Source organism: Schistocerca serialis, chromosome 7, assembly GCF_023864345.2.
Source record: "Schistocerca serialis cubense isolate TAMUIC-IGC-003099 chromosome 7, iqSchSeri2.2, whole genome shotgun sequence".
Lineage (NCBI taxonomy): Eukaryota > Metazoa > Arthropoda > Insecta > Orthoptera > Acrididae > Schistocerca > Schistocerca serialis.
This window is the reverse complement of record NC_064644.1, coordinates 347,037,093-347,061,621: the sequence shown is the minus strand read 5'-3', so window position 1 is coordinate 347,061,621 and position 24,529 is coordinate 347,037,093. Positions and strand designations below refer to the sequence as shown.

General features: G+C 43.3%; 1 protein-coding gene across 1 annotated transcript in view; it reads left to right on the top strand.

Annotated features, from left to right (window-relative positions):
• The window catches only part of LOC126412292 (tryptophan 2,3-dioxygenase), a 419,586-nt gene that overhangs the window by 144,753 nt on the left and 250,304 nt on the right, over positions 1-24,529 (top strand). The window lies entirely within an intron of this gene.

Sequence of the window (24,529 nt, the reverse complement as noted above, 5' to 3'; positions counted from 1 at the left end):
GAAGATGTCTGCCATAAAGTGTCCAAGACAAAGAATTGCATCAATGAGTCTCAACAATGCATCACTGCGCGTACTAAGCTTCACAAGAAGTGTGCTATAACACGAGCTAAACATGTACGTCATGCGTGTTTCTTTCTTATTTTTTCTTTTATTTGTACCACCTTAGCCAGCCTCGAACACATATTGAATCACTCCCACACACATACACCCATGATTCGCGTACAATATTTACATAGGATGTAAATATATTGCTTATATCAAGACGTGGTCCCATCACTTCCATGAAATTTCATTCAAAACGCCAGTCCAATGTGGAGCGCATAACATTCATGCCTCCAGACAACTTACCTGGTATGTGCTGCTTATATAGCGTGAGTTATATAAAAGTGAAGATATACGCTTACTTAAAGTTGTTCTCTGAATTTTAATCGTGGCCCCCAAACGAAATACGCTAGCTAATCAAGACGTCTGGACGTGGATACTTAATGCTACCCGTGCGAAGCCGGACCTGGTAGTTACTACCTTATAATTTTATCTGCCACTTTTTTATGTTAGTACTTTAAACATACATCTCTCTTGGCTGTCGTTTTCAAACCACTGCACCCTTTTTTTTTTAGTTGGGTCAACAACTTTCTGCATTCATCTCTGTTTTCCGCGATTTTCTTTTTAGACATTTCTGGTACACTGGCTGCCCTCCTGCTTTAACATGTTTTTCCGTGGCGTCATTACATATCTGTACTTCGTTTACTTTCTTCGAACTCTACACCCAGTAGATTTTTAATTGATAATTTTGACATTCTTCCACTTTTATTTTATGTGCTAATTCCCCCTTATTTCGTTGTAGTGGCCATATATCATCATCATAAAACTTTCTTTCAATAATAGATTTTCTAGTTACTTGAAAAATTATTTGTTATGTACTGGTAACACCACCATGTGATGCTCTTCACATGTATTCGCTCTTATTTTCGTAAATGTACAGCCTGCCTTTTAACTCAAAAAAGACTCCAAGAATGCAGTCAGCCCTAGCCACAAGTTATTGAGTATATTCCTTTATTTCATACGTATATTGTAATGACGCACTGAAAGACCGTTAACTCCCTCTTATAGATGTATCTTGTCGTGGATGAGTTAAATACAGTTTTTTTCTAAATGAACTTCGATTTATTCACCATTCAGTGCAGCATTTAGTGCCGTTATCGAAAATTCGTACAGCATTGTATGCTCTCAAACCCAACACGTATTCCTCGTAATATCCGAGTAGGATTAGGAGGCAAGTGTTCACTCTCTCCAGCCAAATCGACCGATCCAAAAATAATCGAGTATAAGTACTGCGTAATTCACACTCCAGTCAAACCACTCCTCAAAAGAAGAGGCGTCGACTCATGCATTGTCGACCTTGGAGAAGAAATTCATGTTACTATGTTCATAGCACGATGTGTTGATCGTGTAACCCACAAAATCCTTATTCTTAGAGTGGATCCGCATAAAACTTATTGATCAAAGGCACAAGCTAACGCAGTCATTTTTCTTAACGGTACGAAGTAAGTAGCTCGACAGATAAGCTTCAGCCGTAACAGGAAGGTCTGCACACCACCCTTAGGCGTTGCAGGTGGTCGGCACCTCTCTATTGCTAGGTTAACGCTGAAAATTGAGATGACTATGCGTCGTATGGTAGAAACACCTGTAATGGTCTCAGACAGTTGAATAAATCTTTGGGAAAAGAGAAATCCCAAGGAACCAACACTAAAGTTCAGTAGTCAAGTATTTTCTGTCTTTGAGCATAAGCAACTATACAAGAAGAAGGAAGGTGGTGCAGAGGGATTTCACAAAAAATTCTAGTCCTACGAGACAAATAGTACTGGCAACGCTAAATGAGAAGAGGTGAGACACGAAAATGTGAAGTTTGACATTACTGGTCGGAAATCGACCATCACAGCTTCAGCGCATCTATGACTAATACCGAGAGACCGATCCGTTCAAAAAAAAATGTTTTGTAGGCTAGGATCTCCACGTTAACACTGGCGATTGTTTTCAAGGATCGAGACAATTCGTCAGGTGACCTCTGTAGGTAATAACATCACAACATGTCATCGGACCATACCAGTATCTTTAATCTGTAAGGTGTCAGGCAAATCCAATACCTTCCATGAAAACCCTGACATGATAAGCAAATCCAGTAGTATGTCACATAGCTCCGAATAAATCGTGACATTAAATTATCCAAAGTAATACGAGTAACGAGTGAGCAAATGGAATACCACAGACTAACACAAGAATGCCTAAATGCATGTCATACCTTCCCATCGTGAGACAGACGCAGTTCCGAGGGGAGAAACGAGAACAGAAGCCGAGAGCAGAACCGTGTTAAGCTGAAGGCCCTACGATAAGGGACGGACACCCACCGTGCCAGCTAACCGCTAGGACCACCCCCCAGCTCATGTTAAAAGCTAGAGCCCTCCAGAAGAACAGAATAGATCTTACGATAACACTAAAAGGACCACACCAGCTGCAAGTTTTAGCGTGAGACTTTTTCGCGTCTCTGTTACGTTGCAAACTTTAAAAACATTGCCCCACCATGAAAAGTATAACGTTTCTCATTGGATAGACAGAATTTTTGTAGGCAGAGCTTAAGGTTAACATTGAGACCCTGATTGGTCAGATGAAAACACAGACAGATAGTTTTTTTAAACCAACTTCGGTAAATTGTAGTAAGGAGAAGTTAGGAGAGAGTTGCTTCCGAGACGGCGAGGTGAGCAGAGGGGTGCTGCCCGCTGCCCCCTGACGAACACCGACAAGGTAATGAACGCACGCGATGCCGCATAACAGCGCATAAAGCTTCACTCAGAACTGCAGAAGTCTCATCTGTTACACCCCCTTTTTGCGTAATACTAGTGTCGATCGTCATGGTGTTCACATTTGCCACTTGAAGTAAAAATCTGAAACGTGATGATTTTCTGTTATATAGTTATTGAGAAGCCACATCAGCCACTGTAATTTACGACAAATTAGATAAGTAATTAAAGGTAATTGAAGGTCACTGTAGACCATTTTGATAGTTTCCTCTTTTGTGAAACTTAATTTAAACCTATATTATAGATGTGATATGGCATAGGTCATCCTTCAATCCATTGTAGAACTTGGAAACCCATTCAGGGAGTATTCGTTCACATTTTTGTTGAACGCAGTTGGTTTTTACCATCCTGTATTAAAACATTTCCTTTTATCAATAGTGCAATTTATAAACAATGTTTTGTGAGTAGAATAAAATTTCCAATGGTAAACTTAACTGCTTTTTCGACGTTATTTTACCAGCTAACTAAAAATAGGAAAGCCTTGAAACTCTTCCACTAAATTTAGTTAGTATTAAGATTCTTTTACAGGGAGTGCAGTGGAGCTGACGCTTAAATCATTAAGTATTTGGTTATATCATCGCTAGTCTCACTGAACTCTTCTGAACTCTACACGTCATGTGTAGTCTGGCGTCTCCTTACCAGCAACAGGTCCCAGGTTCAAACTAGTCAATTCCCTAATAAACACGCTCAGAGCGTCGTTGCGCGAAAGTGGTAGGGAGACACGATATAGAACAGACACCACGCAGAATGTTAGAAATCCATTATTGATCCGTCTTTCATTATCTTGGCACCAGGTTGCTTACGTTCCGTTTGTGCAGCTCGCGACGAATTATGGATGCAGCGACAGGTTGCATGAGACGATGGTCGACTTCTGACGTTACAAGTGCTGTATATGCCAACAGGACGTCAAGATCTTCTGCATTTCAAACATCTTACCTTCTTTACTTGAAGTTGTATCTAGCACCAGTTTTCTTCACATTTCGATAATCGGTATGTACAACACTGTCAGTCTTGTTGGAATCTCTGTAATTAGCTGCGATCTACCCCCGCTGAAAGTCACACAAGAACGAATACGTGTTGGCGAACAGTTCCCGCGGCTATGTCCAGGGTCAAGCCAGAGCCCATTTCACGGTACCTCTCGGAATGAATAAAAGTGACAATATCAACTGTGACCTCCCGTCGAATGAAGACACTAAGCGCCGCGCTCGCCTTGGCTTAACACTCCCACTAGTCTGTCATTGTCACTATAAGTATTTTCTTTAGCGAAATATGAGTGCTGTATTCATATTATGTGTGTTCACTGCTGATTATTAGACATGTTCAGTGTAGATGGAAAACTAGACCAGTGTGTTCTTATTTGGATGTATCACTGGTCTGTCATAAAGATCTAATTTTTTAATAACTGTGTTGGGGCTGGAAGTGACCTCCAACAGTGATGGAGGATATGACTACACAAATATATCAGGATAAAGTACCATCTCCTTCATCTGGACGTGGGTTAAGACTGCTGGTGGTGATCGGAATCGAGCGGTAGACAGCTAGTAAGATATCCGTGAATGAAGTAGACTGTTATTCATATTAGGTACAGAGGTGTGGTTCCGAGTGGATCCATTGGTCCTGAATAGACGTATCGAACTGCAGAAACTCAGAGAGCTGCCTTCATCAGGACCTGCTTGGCAACGGCATGGGTTGACAGTGTGTCCCTCTGCTATCAGTAAGACAGCAGCGATTGACAGGACCAGACGGCACTGCCGTTAAATGCCAGCCACGTCCAGGCTGCATGCCTACCTCAGGCCGTGGAATACAGCACAAAGAAGGATGGTACTCAAACCATAGCACCCAACACAACCGACGTTGAAGGCGGGTGCCCAGCCTGTGCTTTCGTCAGCGATAAGGTGGTCCACTGGGATCAGCGTGCAGTGACTCAGTAACCAGGCAGCTACCAGTCCGGAGTTGAGCACGCGTCCCACCGGGGACGTGGACGTCCTCAGGAGGTAGTCATCAAAGAGGTAACTCGGCGGTGTGAAGAAGCCAGGTAGCCCGCATACAGTCTTCTGCTACGGTGTATGCCCGTCGCTTCTGGAACCTAAGTCCAGAGTAGACGACTGGTTCCCTCACTCTGTACTGAGGGAGATCTTCGTCTCTAAGTTAGAGGCTGGCGGTGGCGGCGTAGCTCGGCATCACGTACACACCCAGACACTGTCTGAGACATCTGGCCACACAGAGAGAGAGAGGGCCTGATTCGAGTAGTATTTACATGAGGATACCTCCTAATATCGTGTCGGAACTCCTTTCGCCCGGCCTAATGCAGCAACTCGGCGTAGCATAGCCGCAACAAGTCGTTGGAAGTCCCCTGCAGAAATATTGAGCCATTTTTCCTCTGTATCTGTCTATAATTGTGAAAGTGTTACCTTTCCAGCACGAACTGATCTCTCCATTTGTTCCATACATGTTCAGTGGGGTTCACGTCGGGCAGTCTTGGTGGACAAATTATTCGTGCGAATTGCCCAGGATGTTCTTCATACTAATCGCGAACAATTGCGGTTCAATGACAGGGTGCAATATCATCCTTACAAATTCCATCGTTGCTTGGTTACATGAAGTCCACGAATTGCAAATGGTCTCCAAGTAGCCGAACACAATTTCCAATCTATGATCGGTTGAGTTGGGCAAGAATATCTAGTACATTCCATGTAAACACAGCCCACACCATTATGGAGCCGCTGCCAGCTTGCATAGTACCTAGTTGACGACTTGGCTCCATGGCTTCGCGGGGTCAGCGCCACACTCGGATCCTAACATCAGCTCTTACCGACTGAAATCGGGATTCATCTGACCAGGCCACGGTTTCCCAGTCGTCTAGGGTCCAACCGATATGGTTACGAACCCAGGAGAGGCGTTGCAGACGATGTCATGCCCGTCGGTCGTCTGCTGCCATAGCCCATGAACGCCAAATTTCGCCGTACTGTCCTAACGGATACGTTCGTCGTACTCCCCACATTGATTTCTGCGGTTATTTCACGCAGTGTTGCTTGTCTGTTAGCACTAACAACTCCACGCAATAGCCGCTGCTCTCGGCCGTTAAGTGATGGTCCTCGGGCACTGCCTTGTCATTGGTGATAGGTAATACCTGGAATCTGGTATTCTCGGCACAATCTTGACATTAGCCAGCGGAAATGTTTAAACTGAGAAGAGTGTTCCTCTGTAGCAATCCTGGACGTGTGGAGTGTCGAATTGTTGTATCGCAGTTGCCGAAGTCCGTCAAAAAACACAATGTACATGAATGGATGCAGGTAATCAGGCAGGATATTCAATTCCCTAACAATCTCATGGGCCTAGCTGCAACTACTGTTCAGCGTTCAGAGTACGTAAAGTCCCGTCGTGTGGCCATAATGACGTCGGCAACGTTTTCGCATGCTTGACCTGAGAACATATGACAGCTCCGTCAATGCAGTACACTTTTATACCTTGTCTACGCGATACTACCGGCATCTGGGTAGATGCATATTGTTATCCTACGACTTTTCTCACCTCATTGTATGTAAACCAGGCTGGCTACTTTTGCTCTCGCCAGCACTGCAGCTCGGAAAACAAAACGAGTTAGGGCGTATGTTCGTCTCCGTGAAACAATAGTGACTTCACTTGTCATGCTTTTCTATTTTCATCAGCTTTTCTGAATGCCCTGTCGTATATGAAAGGTGCCTCAACTCCGCTTTTCAGAAGCAGTGGCGAGTGTTTTCTGCAGCGTCGGCGTACTGAATAGGTGCTCTTGCACTCTGAGTATGTCTTCTTATTTCATAGTGCATAGTCACCATAATGACTGCACCTCGATCTCTATGAAGTCCTTTTGCTGCACTGGCGCTAGGCACTTCAGTGTTCGAGACTAGGTTGTGGCGTAAGAGATGCACGCAGAGTAACGGTGAGACGCACGTACAATAGTTGAGGATTTTATAATTATGTTACTGAGAAGCCTCAGACGAGTTACGAAATAAACCAAGACAAATTATATAACAAATCTTAGTCCGGCTGAACATCCTACGGCAACCATAAATTGTAAATTATTAATGAGAAGGTTAATTAATGATGGCAGTAAACTTCAGTGACGAGAGCTACAGATGACATGCTGTGTTATGAAACACATCATTGTAAGAGGTCGGTGACAAGTTAGCAAGAAAAGCAAAGGGTATTGAAGCATACCTCCAAAATCACCCAGCGCCAGTCACTGCTTCTTACGTCTGGTGCTACCCTTCGTTCCCGATTGTCACTATCGTGGTTGTGTGGTAGTACCAGTTGCGATTGTGTGGATATGAGTGTTTCAAGTGGTCGCCATCACATTGTGGTGGTCAACACGACGTCTACTCAATCTTTTGCATCACTGTATTTTTAAACGACAGAAATTCAAAATGTTCTGTAATGTTCACTTGCTTTTACGAATATCCTCAAAAGATAACGTAAGCTTTCGAATGCTCTAGAATATTCCAGAATGTTCTGAAATACAATTTGGGAACGACACACCGCAAGATCCTTAATCCGACAAAATCATCTTAACCGATGAACTGTGCAACGTAAGAAAGACACAGGACAACTCATCGAAAAGTGTCCCTCATAGAAAGAAACTGCGGAAACATAATATTGTTGCGTGGGCGAACATTTGGCAACAAAAAATGAGGTCCCCTTCAACAAAAGAAAAAAAATCAACGGATGCACAGTATGGTAGGAGGGGAAGAAATTTTATCCAAATATACTGATATAACCAAAAACCAAGGCGAAAGAATTAACTTGCCAAACGAATTTCTAAATTCGGCAAATATTCCCGATATGCCCTCGCAAATAAGTTTCTAAACAACATCGTAGCAGTGGAAACAATGACCAGAAAAGTAAAAGGCAAGTCCAGTATTCATATCACGAATTGCATTCATTTCAGATAACGTATTATTATCGTTAGAAAGTCTCCAATTTCCGTTAAGATTATGTCACGGCATGACTATAATTCTAGTGTTACGGAGTGAATTTGAAAGAGTAGTCTTTCTTATACAATCCACTGAATGTATCATGTTCGCGTATTGGTCAATCTCGTAACTTCTTTTTGTAAATACCGTTATACCACATGATAATGGCCGGGCGGCCGAAATTGTGATAAACCAAATGCATACTACAATGTCTTTTAAAAAATTTTACGTGGCCATCAACCCCCACCACGAGAAGTTAATAACAAAACTTATTCGTATTTGTACCCGTATTGTATCAAATGTAGTTTATAGCAATATATTTTGATTTAGTTTGATTCTCCACAAATGACAGCTGATCCTAAAGCGCAGCTCGAAGCGCATTAGCTTGCAAGACAGGGAGCTGAGCCAGTTCCTGATCGAATCCACGCGACAGGGTTTTCCACTCTCGTTTAGCTAAATGCTTGGCTGTGCCCTAATTTCTGCCTTTGAGTGTACAACACACAAACAGTTAAAATACGATAACACACAGAACGAAGTTGGCACGATTTACAGACAGATGGCGCATAACATTTCTCTTCCTTAGGTTACGCTGACGACTGTGCAGTCAGGTAGTGCTTCTGGTCAAAAATTTAAATCAATATACGGGATGTTACCCTAAGAGCGTGCAAAACTTTAACGGGATATAGAGGGTGCTCCACTGAACAATTTCAGGTAGTGAACCCGGGTCGGAGAAGCCACCTTAAGGAGATGATAGGAATAAAACCATGTTACTGTGTGCTTTTTATTTGCATTATTTATAGTTAACTGCAAATACCATTACTGCATGATGAACGAACCATTCGTACTGTATCTTCCAAAATGTGCTGAAACTGACGGACATAAGCCTCAATGCGAGCATGACCCCGGCAAACAAGATTCTGAGGCACCCTGACAAATATCCCTGGTCTGTTACGAATCACATCATAGACGGCTACAATTCTGACAACTAAATCCATCTGCGTATCCACTAGGGTCTCATACACAAGTGGCTTTACATATCCCCATAAGAAATAATCAAGGGGATTCAGGTCAGATGGCCTCGCAGGCCATGGAATAGGACTTCCCCTTCTAATCCAGCCACCAGGAAATACAGCACTGAGAAGGTTGCGGACATCAACACTGAGTGAGGCGGTGCACCGATACGTTGTATCCACGAACAGACAACGGCACGTTCTCCAACAACTCCGGTAGAACTCTTTGCACGAACTTCGAGTACAGGTGGCCTTGCAGACGGCCATGGAGATATGGTCCAATGAGATTGTCACCCACAATGTGGCCCAGATATTCACAGCAAAACGTGCTTGATGGTGTGACTCTACTACAGCGTGAGGGTTTTGCTCATCCCACACATGGCTTTCGAAATACCATCACGATCAAATGAGGCCTCGTCAGGAAACAGCACGATCTGGAGGAAATCCGGTCGACCAGTCCATTGTTGGAACAACCACTGACACAATGCGACTCTCGGTGCAGAGTCAGTCATAAACATTGCATGGAATCGTTGTGGGTGTAATTGTTGCTCCTGGAGTACTCGCCACACACTAGTACTCGTACGTGCAGCGCCTATTTCACGTACAATACGACGAGTACTTGTAGTGAGGCCTGCTGCAACACCTTCTAGCAACTCCTCTTGAAAATCGGATGAGCGAGTGCTCCTCATGTTCCCGGGTTCTATTCCCGGCGGGGTCAGGGATTTTCTCTGCCTCGTGATGGCTGGGTGTTGTGTGCTGTCCTTAGGTTAGTTAGGTTTAAGTAGTTCTAAGTTCTAGGGGACTGATGACCATAGATGTTAGGTCCCATAGTGCTCAGTGCCATTTGAACCATTTTTTTTGCTCCTCATGTTGCCAGGTTCCTCGTTTCTTCTTTGCTGTGACCAGTCTCCCGCATTCGTCGCTCGAGAGAAATAAACGCTTGTCGTGACGAATGATGCTTGTTAGGAAGTCGTTCCCTGTACAGCCTTTCAGCATTGCAACGTACCTCCCATACACAAGGTGCATGTCAGCGAGTTCTGCGAAACTGTACCGGCACTTCTCTGTCGTATTCTACTGTACGTCTCTGAATACCACTGAGTAATGAATGGGTCTGTCGTTGATTCATGGGACGTTCTGTCATAGAAAAATGTAAATACGATGCAACAGAGTCACCTTATACACAAGTAAAGTAAACAAAACCTGCATCATGAATTCCTAGTTTATTTAATCGTATGGCTATGGCCCCCCATCGGGCAAACCGTTCGCTGGGTGCCGGCCTTTCAATGTGACGCCACTTCGGCGACCTGCAGTTGATGAGGATGATAGGATGATGATGAGGACAGAACACCCAGTTCCTGGGCGGAGAAAATTCCCTGACCCAACCGCGAATCGAACCCGGGTCCAGAGGATTGACAATCCGTCACGCTGACAATTCAGCCACCGGGGGCGGACATGACTTCCTAGTAATCAGGCTCCTCGTCCTTGTTTCCTTGCAGGAAATAAAGAATTTACATGTAAATAAACAGCACAGTACGCGTAAACAACACATGTTAGTTGTAAATAATCTGGAAAACAGTAATGCTAAGACAAAGTTCACTTCCATATCTCGTTAAGCTGGCTTGTCCAATCCCAGGCTCCCTACCTCAAACTGTTCAGTGGATCATTCTCTATGTCCTGTTACAGTTTTGTACGCTCTTACGGAAACATTCCGTATATAATAAAAGTAGGTGTGGTATTTCTGTGCGTGCTGCCAAAACTTTCTAACCGAATTTTGCATCCCCATTGGTGTTACAGAGTGTGGTAACCCTCCACCCTCCGTCAATATAGAAGGTTTTGTTTTAGAACTGATGAAAATGTGGCTGTCTAAAGAGGAAATTTGTTCACGGATACCTATAACTGTAAGCTTGGTTTGTCCGTGCATGCCGCTACAGCTCCCCACGCAGGCTACATAGGACGCTAGGCCTCCATCCCCCATCCATGAAAAATGTTTGGAATTGCAGGCGTTGGGTTGGAAGATATGGGTAACGGACATGTTTTGGGAAGACGGTGAAGTAGTTTGGAACCCAGTGCCTAACTGGCCGAGACTGTGATGTTTCAGAATGTTGTAAATTGTTCCAAAATGTTATAGAATATTCCAGAAGTTTCGAGAATGTTCTAGATCTCCGAGGAAATCCGGTATCAGTGAGAGGTGCATTACTTACACATTCTGGACATTTTCGGCAAACGCTTCCAGTTATCCCAAAATAAACCCCAGGGGATGAAATCAATGCATGTCTGATGAAACCCTTTTTTTGTCTTGAGTGAGAAATATACAAAAAAAGAACAAATACGAAAGTTCAAATCTCCAGTGATGAATATGTGGAACATTTTGTCGAAAAATTCTTGTAAATTAGTGAAGGCAAACATTTTATTGCGTATATATTTCGTCAAATTGGACTTACAAATGATTTATGTAACGTTGTCAACGGTTCAAATGAATTTGTACTCAAAGTTTTTCCGAAAATTGTTCAAAATTACTCAAGCCGGTTATTTGAAAGAGAGCAGTAAGAAGTGAAGTAGTTGACGACATTAATTTAAAAATTCCAAACAAGAAATGCTCGTGACAAGTTATCAAGATAAAGCAAAAACAACATTTATTCCAAGGATTCTTCTCGTATCTACCGAAATACCATTTCAGTTTAAAAGATTGCAATTTCCAGTAGGATTAGCATTTAGTGTCACTATAAATAAGGCACGAAGAGAAATGTTGTGGTATTAATTTGAAAGGTTTATGATTTTCTCACTGTTAGTCATATATAGCTTGCTCTATGGATGCAAAACCCAAAGAACTGGTGTATCTACTCACCAAATAACAAGATGAAAAATTTAATTCAAAAGCAAGTACTGTAATAGAATAAGTTAATTAAATATGAAATAACAGTGAGGACAAAGCAAAATTTTCTTTCACTAAGTTAAATCCAGTGGTATTTACAGTATGATGACTTAGTACGGCTTTACAACTTCTGTATTTAAATTTTGATTCTTTTAGCACATAACACCCAGCTTCAATCTCAGGTTTTTGTATCATTTGCTACCCTTGGTTCTCCTGTTGTGTAGTACAGTGATTTTGCGGTAATAGCTGCTACGTTCCTGGGGATGTGAGTGTTTGAAGTAGTCGCTACAACATTGTGCTGGCCACCGCGACATTCTTCGTCTCTTTCGCACCAACGTATGTTCGAAAAAGTTCGAGATTTATCAATTTTGTCCAGTTTCTCGAATATATTTGACTCTTAACACACGTCTTCAGATGGTCTAAAATATTCTCGAATGATCAAGATTTCAGAATATTCTACAAAATCCCTGAATTTTTGTAACGTTCTCGAATGTTTTGGAACGTTCTCGGTGATATACAAAGATGAAATTGGCGGATTACTTTATTTCAAATTAGTGTAGTCTTGAATACTTTAGTGGATTTAAGAATACTGGACAATATTAAACGTAGCATACTACACCTTTACGACTTTTTGAATGTTCATTTTTACTTTGTTGTCGAGTGTTCTCGAGTGCTCTGGAACGTTCGCAGAAAACAAACTAAAATAAGAACCGTACGAAGCAAGTCTTCTTCGGCTAGTAATAAAATGAAATTTGGCAAATCCGGAAAAAGCCTATTAGACGACATAACTGCTAAGGAAAAAGAGGACAAAAAAGGCGCTGTCGCACAAACGAGATTATTAATTGCACTTTTTTCGAATTCTGGAAAACTTGTCAATAAAATGACCTTGTCCTTGAGAGTGTTGCAATTGTTTTTTTCTGCACAGTAGCTAGGCTTTCTAATACAGACAGCAGACGAGGATGACGTAAACACAGACGCTACGGGCCAGGGTACGCGACGAAGGTCAGAGCGCGGCCAGGTTTCGGTTAGCGGACCCTGAACTGTCCCTCCCTCCTCCTTTCCCCCTCACCTTGCTAGTGGATCGACTTACTAGAGCAGGAGGGCACTCTTTCCGCACGTGTGGGCTGGAATTAAGAGCCTCAGAAACAGATCCGCGCCGCGCACGTTGTTTGCGGGAGTGCTGCATGACCGCTGCAGACTCGCAGAATGCAGAGGACCTTGAAGGACAGTACGCCGTGGAGGGGAGCGCCGCTATTGTGCGTCTGACGCTCTCCAGCTACGAGTGGGCACTGTCTGTCGCCGTGGCGTTGTCGATGGTGGAGGGGATTTCATGCTTTGATCCAAGGGTAGGCACTTCAGTCGCGTCCCAACGCGGAGATATCCAATCCCGGTAGCAACTAGCTTGTTCCAATGGGATTTTCCATAATAAATCTATTCGTTGTAATGAATATGTTGCAAAAACTAAAATATTTGTTCCTGAAATTCAATTGTAATAATTATAGACGTTACGACAGAAGCGACATACGAAAATTTGCACCGGACTGGGTCCCTGACCCGGATCTATCGCCTATCTTGAGCGGTCGCCTTACCACTTAGGCTGTCCGAGCACATCTCGTGATTCCCGCGCAGGTTTTCGTATCAGGAGAACGAGTCGTCATTTTCATCACAGGCCTGTCTTTGCTTTATATATATATTTATATTTCATACCGAACTACAGTTTCAGAGGGCCGGCTGGGGTGGCCGAGCGGTTCCAGGCGCTATTGTCTGGAACCGCGTGACCGCTACGGTCGCAGGTTCGAATCTTGCCTCGGGCATGGATGTGTGTGATGTCCTTAGGTTAGTTAGGTTTAAGTAGTTTTAAGTTCTAGGGGACTGATGACCTCAGAAGTTAAGTCCCATAGTGCTCAGAGCCATTTGAACAATTTTTTACAGTTTAGAAGAAATAGGTAGGTGTGAGACATATGGATGTTTGGGTCGATCCGGGTAGCGTGCTTGAATAGCCTAAGTAGTGAGGCGACCGTGCGCGATAAGTGGGAAATCCGGGTTCGAGTCACGATTCACCACAAATTTTCGTACGTCGCTTTGGGCACTACATCTTTGTCTGTTACAGTTGAGTTTAAGTACATTTCAATATTTGAGACAGAAGTTTCTCATCAAACATATATAAGGCGAAGACAGATCTCTGACATAATGACAATGACAGTCTATAACTAGTCGTTGTATTGATTCTGAAATCTGCATGGATATCAAGAAACGTGCGTGTAAATGAATTAATAACCAATGAAAAGAAACAGATAGGTGTGTTATACATACATCAAAAAAGTTTTGCATCACCCTGGTTCCCAGAACTCCTGAAGATAATCATTGACTGTGGATATTGTATCACAGACACAGTCCCTTTGACTGTCCAGGGATTTCACTAAATCCGCCCAAAGATGTAAACAACCATACAAGAGCAGCTCCAATTAGACGGAGGGGGTCCGACAGCATATCAGTTCCAGTCATTCCACCAGGAAAGAGGTACACGGCTTGTGTTGTCTGTACTTCAACCATGCCTAGACGGTCAATACCGCGGTTCGTTCGCGTCCGCATTGTTACTTTGTCCCAGGAATGGCTCTCAATAAGGGAAGTGTCCAGGCGTCTCGGTGTGAACCAAAGCGATGTTGTTCGGACATAAGAAGGAGATACAGACAGACAGGAACTGTCGATGACAAGCCTCGCTCAGGCCGCCCAAGGGCTACTACTGCAGTGGATGACCGCTACCTACGGATTATGGCTCGGAGGAACACTGACAGCAACGCCACCATGTTGAATAATGCTTTTCGTGCAGTCACAGGACGTCGAGTTACTACTCAAACTGTGCGCAATAGGCTGCATGATGCGCAACTTCACTCCCGACGTCCATAGCAAGGTCCATCTTTTCAGCCACGGTGCCATGCAGCGCGGTACAGATGGTCCCAACAACATGCCGAATGGACCGCTCAGGATTGGCGTCACGTTCTTTTCGCCAATGAATGTCGCATATGCCGTCAACCAGACAATCGTCGGAGACGTGTTTAGAGGCAACCCGGTGAGGCTGAACGCCTTACACACACTGTCCAGCGAGTGCAGCAAGGTGGAGGTTCCCTGCTGTTTTGCGGTAGCATTATGTGGGGCCTACGTACGCCGCTGGTAGTCATGGAAGGCGCCGTAACGACTGTACAATACGTGAATGCCATCCTCCGACCGATAGTGCAACTATATCGGCAGCAAATTGGCGAGGCCTTCGTCTTCATGGACGACAATTTGCGCCCCCATCGTGCACATCTTGTGAATTGTATTGTAACTGGGGACCTAGAAACAACGGAGAGGCTCCGTCCCCGCTTCAGCCACAGTGGTCCACAACCCCACGACGACTGCCGCAGTCCACTTCACCCCTCCGCCGCCCCACACCAAACCCAGGGCTATTCTGCGGTTCGGCCCCGGGAGGACCCCCCAGGGAACGTCTCACACCAGACGAGTGCAACCCCTATGTTTGCGTGGTAGAGTAATGGAGGTGTACGCGTACATGGAGAACTTGTTTGCGCCGACATAGTGTAACTGAGGCGGAATAAGGGGAACCAGCCCGCATTCGTCGAGGCAGATGGAAAACCGCCTAAAAAACATCCACAGACTGGCCGGTTCACCAGACCTCGACACAAATCCGCCGAGCGGATTAGTGCCGGGGACCAGGTGCTCCTTCCCGCCCGGAAAGCCGTGCGTTAGGCCGCACGGCCAACTGGGCGGGCATCTCGTGAATGACTTCCTTGAGGATAACGACATCGCTCGACTAGGGTGGTCAGCATGTTCTCCAGACATGAACCCTATCGAACATCCCTGGGATAGATTTAAAAGGTCTGTTTATGGACGACGTGACCCACCAACCACTCTGAAGGATCTACGCCGAATCGCCACTGAGGAGTGGGACAATCTTGACCAACAGTGCCTTGATGAACTTTTGGATAGTATGCCACGGCGAATATAGGCAAGCACCAATGCAAGAGGACTTGCTACTGGGTATTAGAGATACCGGTGTGTACAGCAATCTGGACCACCACCTCTGAAGGTCTCGCTGTATGGTGGTACAACATGCAATGTTTGATTTTCATGAGCAATAAAAAGGACGAAAATAATGTTTATGTTGATCTCTGTTCCAATTTTCTGTGCAGGTTCCGGAACTCTCGGAAACGAGCTGATGTAAAACTTTTTTTGATGTGTGTATATGGTAGTTTGGATTGGTTGAGGGTGCAAGCTCGCGATAAGCGAAACGCATTTTAGTACTGCAGCGAACTGTCTTCGTTGAGATCTTTATTTTTTTGGCATGTCTTATTCCCTCCTTTTAGACAGGAGGGCGGGCTCACAAAGAGGTCTTTTCGAAGGGTCTTAGCAGCCACTCACTTTCGTATCTTCAGTATTTGTGAGAGATGATGTTAGCTGTTTGTGAAGGGGGGTGGAGCAGTTTGGGGGGGGGGGGGGGGGGGGGGTGGAGCAGTTTCTGATGTCTCCCAATTGAGAACTGCTACATAGCGCTCTGAGCGCAGCGGTGACTGAGGCTGATAGTGAGTGGCGTGGGATTTGCGGGAGATGGGGGGTGGGGAGAGGAACTGAAAGGCTGCAACCGAGCGCTGCTAGAGCGATGCAGTCGCGCTGTTACACGCCAAGCAATTTGCTAGCAGTACCAGCTGGGTTAGATTTACGTTCTGGTTTAGTACTATAATGTCTACACACATGTCCAAAAAAAGAAAAGATGGAGTAGCATATCATTCAAGGCGAAATGCGCATCTCTCTACTTTTCGTATCGTTTGAAGGCCATGCAAAGTGCTTAATATGCCATCGCACTACAATGAGCTAGAAAAACACTCATTCCAATTTCATTAAAACGTTTACTACTAACTAACAAACGTTAATGAATACTGGCTGAACAGAAGGCAGCCTTAAGGAGAAAAACAAAAGATAAATAAAGCAGAGAAAAAATCTTTTAAGGTCGACATCACTAGTTGTTTGAATTCATTTAGTCTCTTAACGCAAGAGGAGACTCATTTGGTGACGGATTTGGCGGACAAGATTGATGCTTTCAAACAAAAATTAAATCTACGTAAAAATCAACTTCAAGTTCATGACTTAGAGCATGTCTTGGAACTCAAAGTGAGACAGACTACTTTTCAGTAACTGAAACATTTCAACATTAGTTCTCAAAGAGATTCCAAGCTTTTGCACAACTGAAAATTGGTTTCGATTTATTCGTCGGACCGTTCTCGCTTTTGGCTGCTGATGTATCTCATTACTTCCAACTCGAGCTGATAGGCGTGTAGCGCCTGATTCAAGTGCAACTTAGCTGCGACTGGTTTCTCCAATCCAGGACTTTACAAGAACCTTATAACACGTTACTCCAAGAGCAACGTTCTTGACGACACAGACAAGCTGCTAAAGTTATTTCAGTATTTGGTTCAAAAGTGTGTACTAACCTTTTTTGTGTTCTGAAGTCCTGCCAACGAACGGGTTTTACACAATTTTGGTAAACATTTTTGGAAAGCAGTGATCAATTAACAGTTATATTTTGACTAAAGTTCAGTCTTGATCACATCATGTATGTTTTAATGATATAGGCAACCGGTTTCGGTTCTTTCTACAAAACCATCATCAGACCCATGGCTCCCTTAGGATGGTAGGCGGAGCTCTCCTCGCAGTCCAGTTGACTGCGTAGCAGCAAGGAGAGCTCCGCCTACCATCCTAAGGGAGCCATGGGTCTGATGATGGTTTTGTAGAAAGAACCGAAACCGGTTACCTATATCATTAAAACATACATGATGTGATCAAGACTGAACTTTAGTCAAAATAGAACGGGTTTTAAATATTTTAACTTGTGTAACAGCAAGATTTTGACCGTATCACGAACCCTACGAACCCTAGTTCAGGATTTATTACACATTCCAAAATCTAAATGTGTGTGAATTGTTAATTGCCTGTATGTAAAGCTTTTTGTTTGATAAAAAGAGTGTGTAGCTCTTATCGTGGTGTTAACATTTAACATATTTACTTAGTTAACTAACAAATTTATTGATTTGGAAGATAATAAAAAGGTGGAAGAAAACACCAGTGAAAACATGAGAATATGCTGCAGTAGTCGCCTCTTAGAAGTAGTACGACTCTGATGCAAACAAGTATTCGTGAGTTTACCACTTGTGTGGCCTTCATCATGTAGCCTTCTCACCCACACACCTTCTGGGAATAGCGCAGTAATAGAGAAGCCAGATCCCTTCGCAGATTCGCTTGCTCTCCTGTACGCCAGATCTGATCTATGCAGTCCGATGTTGATTCCCTCGTCACTACTTCTGATCAGCAGGAATATAATACCTTAACCGGTGCGGATGTGTCTGAATGACCAATACATCATGAGTAGCTATAGTTATCGAGTAGAGAGGGAAAAGATCCATGTACCAAATATATGACGATTCGCTATCCACTTACATTAATATGAACACCTGTCAGAAGCCTAAATAACCACCTTCCCCAGGCTATCCGTGCACGATTGCCGTACCAACCCAAACCTCCATTATGTCGCACTGTCTACATCCTTGTATCGCAGTCCACTAAATTCACCCGGGTTCGAGTTCCCGTCTGTAAAGCTTGTCCACATTTTAATATAAGGTTATGCCTCTTAATGAGAAGATAATGAAAACATTTAAAACTATTAATTTCGGTCACTGTTGCATGAAATAGTGAAAATCAAATTTCTGCCTCCCTGTATAGCCCAGGTTTATCGAAGCAGTTTAAATCACTTAATAACGGCCAGACCTCCGGTTCAGATTGTATACCAGTTAGATTTCTTTCAGAGTATGCTGATACAATAGCGCCATACTTAGTAACCATATACAACCACTCACTGGCCGAAATATCGGCACCCAAATTTGGAAAGTTGCACAAGTCATAGCAGTACCCAAGTAAGGAAACAGGATCCATCTGCTGAATTACAGACCCCTACAGCTAATGCCGATTTTCAGTAGGATTTTGGAACATGTAATGTGTTCGAAGATTATGAATTACCTCGAGAAAAAAAAACCGGTTTATTGACAAACAGCCAACATGGATTCTGAAAATATCGTTTTACGAAACACAACTGCATCTTTAATCTCACGGAGTAATGAGTGCTACCGACAGGGGATATCAAATTGATTCCATGTTTTTAGATTTCCAGAAGGGTTTTGACGCCGCCCCTCGAAAGCGACTTCTAATCAAGTTGTGTGCCTACGCACTATAGTCTCCGTAGTGCGACTGGATTCCGTGATATCTTGTCAGAAACTGATTGAAAATCATCGTGTAAAATAGAATTAATATCTGGCGTTCTCCAAGGAAGTGCTATAGGCCCTCTTTTGTTCCTGATCCAAATAAACGATTTAGGGGACAGTTTGAGCAGCTCTTTAAGGTTGTTTGCAGATGATGCTGTCATTTACCTTCTTCTAAAGTCATCACGGGATCAAAACCAATAGCAAAATGGTTTAGACAAGATATCCGTATAATGCGAAAAATGGCATTGACTCTAAATAACGTAAAGTGTGAAGTCAACCACATGTGTACTAAAAGGAATCCGATAAATTTCGACTACACGATAAATCTCACAAATCTAAAGACTGTATATTCAACTAAATGATTAGGGATTACGGTTACGAAAAACTTAAACTGGAATGATCACATAGATAATGCAGTGGGGAAAGCAAACCGAAGACTGGTATTTACTCGCAGAACACTTAGAAAATGCAACAAGTCTACAAAGAGACTACCTACATTAGGCTTTTTACTGGAGTATTCCTGAGCGGTGTGGGATCTTCTCATGAAATTTCAGTCAGCAGCTTCCTCCTCAATTTGAAAATATTTTGTTGGCGCCCACCTTCAATAGGGAGAAATCATAATCATAAAACCAGAGTAATAAGAGTTCAAGCGGATAGATTGTATGTTGGTTTTTCCCGCGCGCTGTTCGAGAGTGGAACAGTAGAGAAATAGCTTGAAGGCAGTTCGATGAACCCTCTGCCAGGCACTTAACTGTGAATTGCAGAGTAATCATGTAAATAGGCATGTAGATAGAAGCCGCTAGATAGTCAGCCTGCAACTCGTTGCGTGGTCCATGCCCCAGGATAGTTGCTTACAAGTGGGACAGTACGAACTTCCCCTCACCGATTCCATTCGTATTAGAGTGTTCAGGGTACGGCTGGGATTACAACACTGGTAAACAGAAAGACACAATTCTCAACCGTTTCTGAGAAAATCGAGTTTGAAAATTGTAGGCGTTCTAATGCTGTGCGCTTTGTAGGGCCGCTAGTGTTCACGCAGTCCGAGCGAGTAAGCGCTTAGTCCCGTAAGAGCTAGGTCTATCGATCGAATCTCGCTGCAGGTATTACTTCTTTTTGTAACTTTCAAATGCTAGAGCACAGCAATCAGTCGGTCTTTTGTTGCAGGTTTTATTTGGCAAGTCTAGATTTCAGCTATTGCCTAGCCATTATCAATGCACCACTTCATAGTGTCAATGCATATTCTAGTACTTCAGTTCCCTGTTGCTCGGGCAGCTGTCACAATTCTTCCAAGACTACTGTATATATATATACATAAACAGCGATTGTATTATCATTATACAGTAGTCTTGAAAGAACTGTCACAGAAGCCAGAACAACAGGGAACTTACGTACTAGAATATGCAGTGACACTATGAAATGGTGCTTTGATAATGGCTAGGCAATAGCCGAAATCTACATTTGCCGAATAAAACCTGCAAGAAAAGGACGACTGACTGCTGTCCTCTATCATTTGATAGTCATACAACAGTTTTTGAGTGCACCCACGTTCCTAATGGAAGGTAACCTGATTCTTTTTGTGAGTTGCCTGCACCAATACTAGTGACAGGCTTCGTTACTGTGTGACGATCGAGAACCGTTTATGATTCTAAAGCAAGTTTATTTTGCAAGAGACATTGAAAAATCTAAGGACACGCTAAAACTGGGCGTTGATTACATCAGTATGTCGCGATAACTATTGTTCTCTATGTTTCTGCGATCAGTCTTATCTTGATTCGTGCAATGCTGCGTATGTTACACATTATACTTGTCACAAATGTAGATACATTAATATAAATAAAATGACAACAGTGACTTGATTGAAAATTCTCGTTTGTCCTTTCCATGCTCCTTAAGAAAAATAAACTGTCCCCCTTTCTCCATGTTAAAGATTAGGAATACAGTTAGCGAGTTATTAATTATTTGTACTTTGCACTATCGCAATAAATCTGTTGTTGGAAATACATGGGAATGACAAGAAAATGAGATTCTGCCCAGAGACCTTGTGCTTATGCAACAAGACGCTTACTTGCTCAGCGGCGGACTCCGTTAACTCTAGCGACGCTACAAAGCATACAGCATGAGTACGCTTATAAGGTTCGCTCCTGGTTTTTTTTTTCCATAAACGGTTGAGAGTTGAGTCTTCCTGTTCACATATGTTAAAGTCTTAGTCGTGTTCTACACATACTTTCAACACAAATCAAATCGATGAGGAGAAGCTCGTACGGTTCCCTTAATAGTAATATACAGCGTGTATCAAAAAGAATCATCCGATTTCTGAAACTGATAAACATACGCAATGAATTTTTTTTTATGAACGCGAAACTCAAAAAAAAAAAAAAAAAAAAATTACATACCTTTTCATAGGTGTTTAATATTCACCTCTAGAGACGCACGGCATACGTCAATTCAAATTGTTCTCACACTGCAGCGAGCATGTCGTAAGTTACAGCTTCCAAAGCTGCTGTTATAAGATGTCTCAGTGCATTCACTATTGTTGGTAATTAAGGCACATAAACGGAGTCGTTTATAAACCCGCACTTGAAATAATCACATACAGTCAGGTCCGGTGACCCTGGAGGCCAGTAATGTAGAGCTGAAACATTTGGTCCAGTACGACCGATCCATCGTTTCGTAATCCTTTGATTTAAAAATTCCCGCACTTCCAGAATTTTCCTGTTGGTAAATGAAGTCGTTCGAATCAGTCTCAAGCTGTGGGATAAGAAAGTTCTCAAGCATATCGAGATATGTGCTTCATGTAACAGCGTTCTCGGCAAAGAAAAAGGGACCACACATATTTTCCCGTGAAACTACACAAAATTTTGGAGAGTCCCTCTCATGTTGTCCGACTTCATGTGGTTGTTCGATAGCACGTATTCTCACATTATGACGGTTCACCTTTCCACTTAAATGGAATGTTGCATCGTCACTAAACACTAAGAGTGGAAGGAAACTGTCATCCTCCACCTTGCCAACAACGAAATTACAGAGCTCCACACGTTGTTGTTTGTCACCTTCACGAAGAGCTTGCAGTAGCTGAACTTTGTATGGTTTCACGTGTAAACGTCGACGCAACCCATGCCAGACGGGCATCGGGAACACGCTGACTGTCGAGCTGCATGGCGAACGGATTTCTGCGGACTCCTTGTGAAACTAAGGCGATGCGTTCGACATCTGTGTCAGACACTCGGGGAGGACCCGGCGAATTATCTTTATGCAAACAACATTTTTCTCGCAACTGTTCATGACATCGTCAAATGCTTTATACTCTATGAAGATCCACACCATACCTAGTACGAAAGTCATGCTGAACCGTTATTACTGATCCCCATTTGCGCAAAATGTAGTACACAAAACTATTTCTGTTGTCCCGATACCATTTTTACTAGAACTGAAATGGGCGCACACTGCTGCTACCTAGCAGGAACCATATAAAACTCGAAAGTTTGCTGTTTCCAACAGTACAATATTCACACACATATCTCAAATAACATAACAGTTATGATTTTTTTAAATCGGATGATTCTTTTTTATACATCCTGTACATAGCATTTAAAAATGTTTTCCTTGATAATTTATACGTAGAAGAATTACGGAATTCAGTATGTAACTCACAAGAAACCGGCAGTGGTACATACGTTTTCCTTTTTTGCTGTTTTTTTTCCAAACGATAATATTATTCTATAGATCGTTAATCTTACAATGTCCTTTTATTTGTTCTTAGTGACATTTTAGGTCGTTAAGTCATTATCAGACAGGATAAACGGAGGTAATTTTTTTTTAAATAATTCGAGTAAACAGGTTCCCTCCTGACAGATCTTTGTGAAAACTACACAACTGTGTCACGATAGAATTTGTTTATTTATAATTCATGTAAGCGATATACAACTCTACACCATGCTTGCTAACTATTAATTTTTAAAAAACATTACTCTTGTTTCTAGTATTCATTTTACACTACTGGCCATTAAAATTGCTACACCAAGAAGAAATGCACATAATAAACGGGTATTCATAGGACAAATATATTATACTAGGAGTGACATCTGAGCACATTTTCACGCAATTTGGGTGCATAGATTCTGAGAAATCAGTACCCACAACAACCACCTCTGGCCGTAATAACGGCCTTGATACGCCTGGCCATTGAGTCAAACAGAGCTTGGATGGCGTGTACAGGTACAGCTGCCCATGCAGCTTCAACACGATACCACAGGTCATGAATCAGGTGACGAGCCAGTTGCTCGGCCACCATTGACCAGACGTTTTCAGTTGGTGAGAGATCTGGAGAATGTGCTGGCCAGGGCAGCAGTCGAACATTTTCTGTATCCAGAAAGGCCCGTACAGGACCTGCAACATGCGGTCGTGTATTATTCTCCTGAAATGTAGGGTTTCGCAGGGATCGAATGAAGGGTAGAGCCACGGTTCGTAACACATCTGAAATGTAACGTCCACTGTTCAAAGTGCCGTCAATGCGAACAAGAGGTGACCGAGACGTGTAAGCAATGGCACCCCATAACATAACGCCAGGTGATAAGCCAGTATGGCGATGATGAATACACGCTTCCAATGTGCGTTCACCGCGATGTCGCCAAACACGGATGCGACCATCATGATGCTGTAAACAGAACCCGGATTCATCCGAAAAAATGACGTTTTGCCATTCGTGCACACAAGTACGTCGTTGAGTACACCATCGCAGGCGCTTCTGTCTGTGATGCAGCGTCAAGGGTAACCGCAACCATGATCTCCAAGCTGATATTCCATGCTGCTGCAAACGTCGTCGAACTGTTCGTGGAAATGGTTGTTGTCTTGCAAACGACCCCATCTGTTCACTCAGGGATCGAGACGTGGCTGCACGATCCAATACAGCCATGCGGATAAGATGCCTGTCATCTCGACTGCTAGTGATGTGAGGCGGTTGGGATCCAGCACGGCGTTCCGTATTACCCTCGTCAACCCACCGATTCCATATTCTGCTAACAGTCATTGGATCTCGATCAACGCGAGCAGCAATGTTGCGATACGATTAACCGCAATCGCGATAGGCTACAATCCGACCTTTATCAAAGTCGGAAAAGTGATGGTACACATTTCTCCTCCTTACACGAGGCATCACAACAACGTTTCACCAGGCAACGCCGGTCAACTGCTGTTTGTGTATGAGAAACCAGTTGGAAACTTTCCTCATGTCAGCACGTTGTAGGTGTCGTCACCGGCGCCAACCTTGTGTGAATGCTCTGAAAAGCTAATCATTTGCATATGACAGCATCTTCTTCCTGTCGGTTAAATTTCGCGTCTGTAGCGCGTCATCTTCGTGGTGCAGCAATTTTACTGGCCAGTAGTGTAGTTGTTGTATAGCGGATTATCAAAATCAAATGGCTCTGAGCACTATGGGACTCAACTGCTGAGGTCATTAGTCCCCTAGAACTTAGAACTAGTTAAACCTAACTAACCTAAGGACATCACAAACATCCATGCCCGAGGCAGGATTCGAACCTGC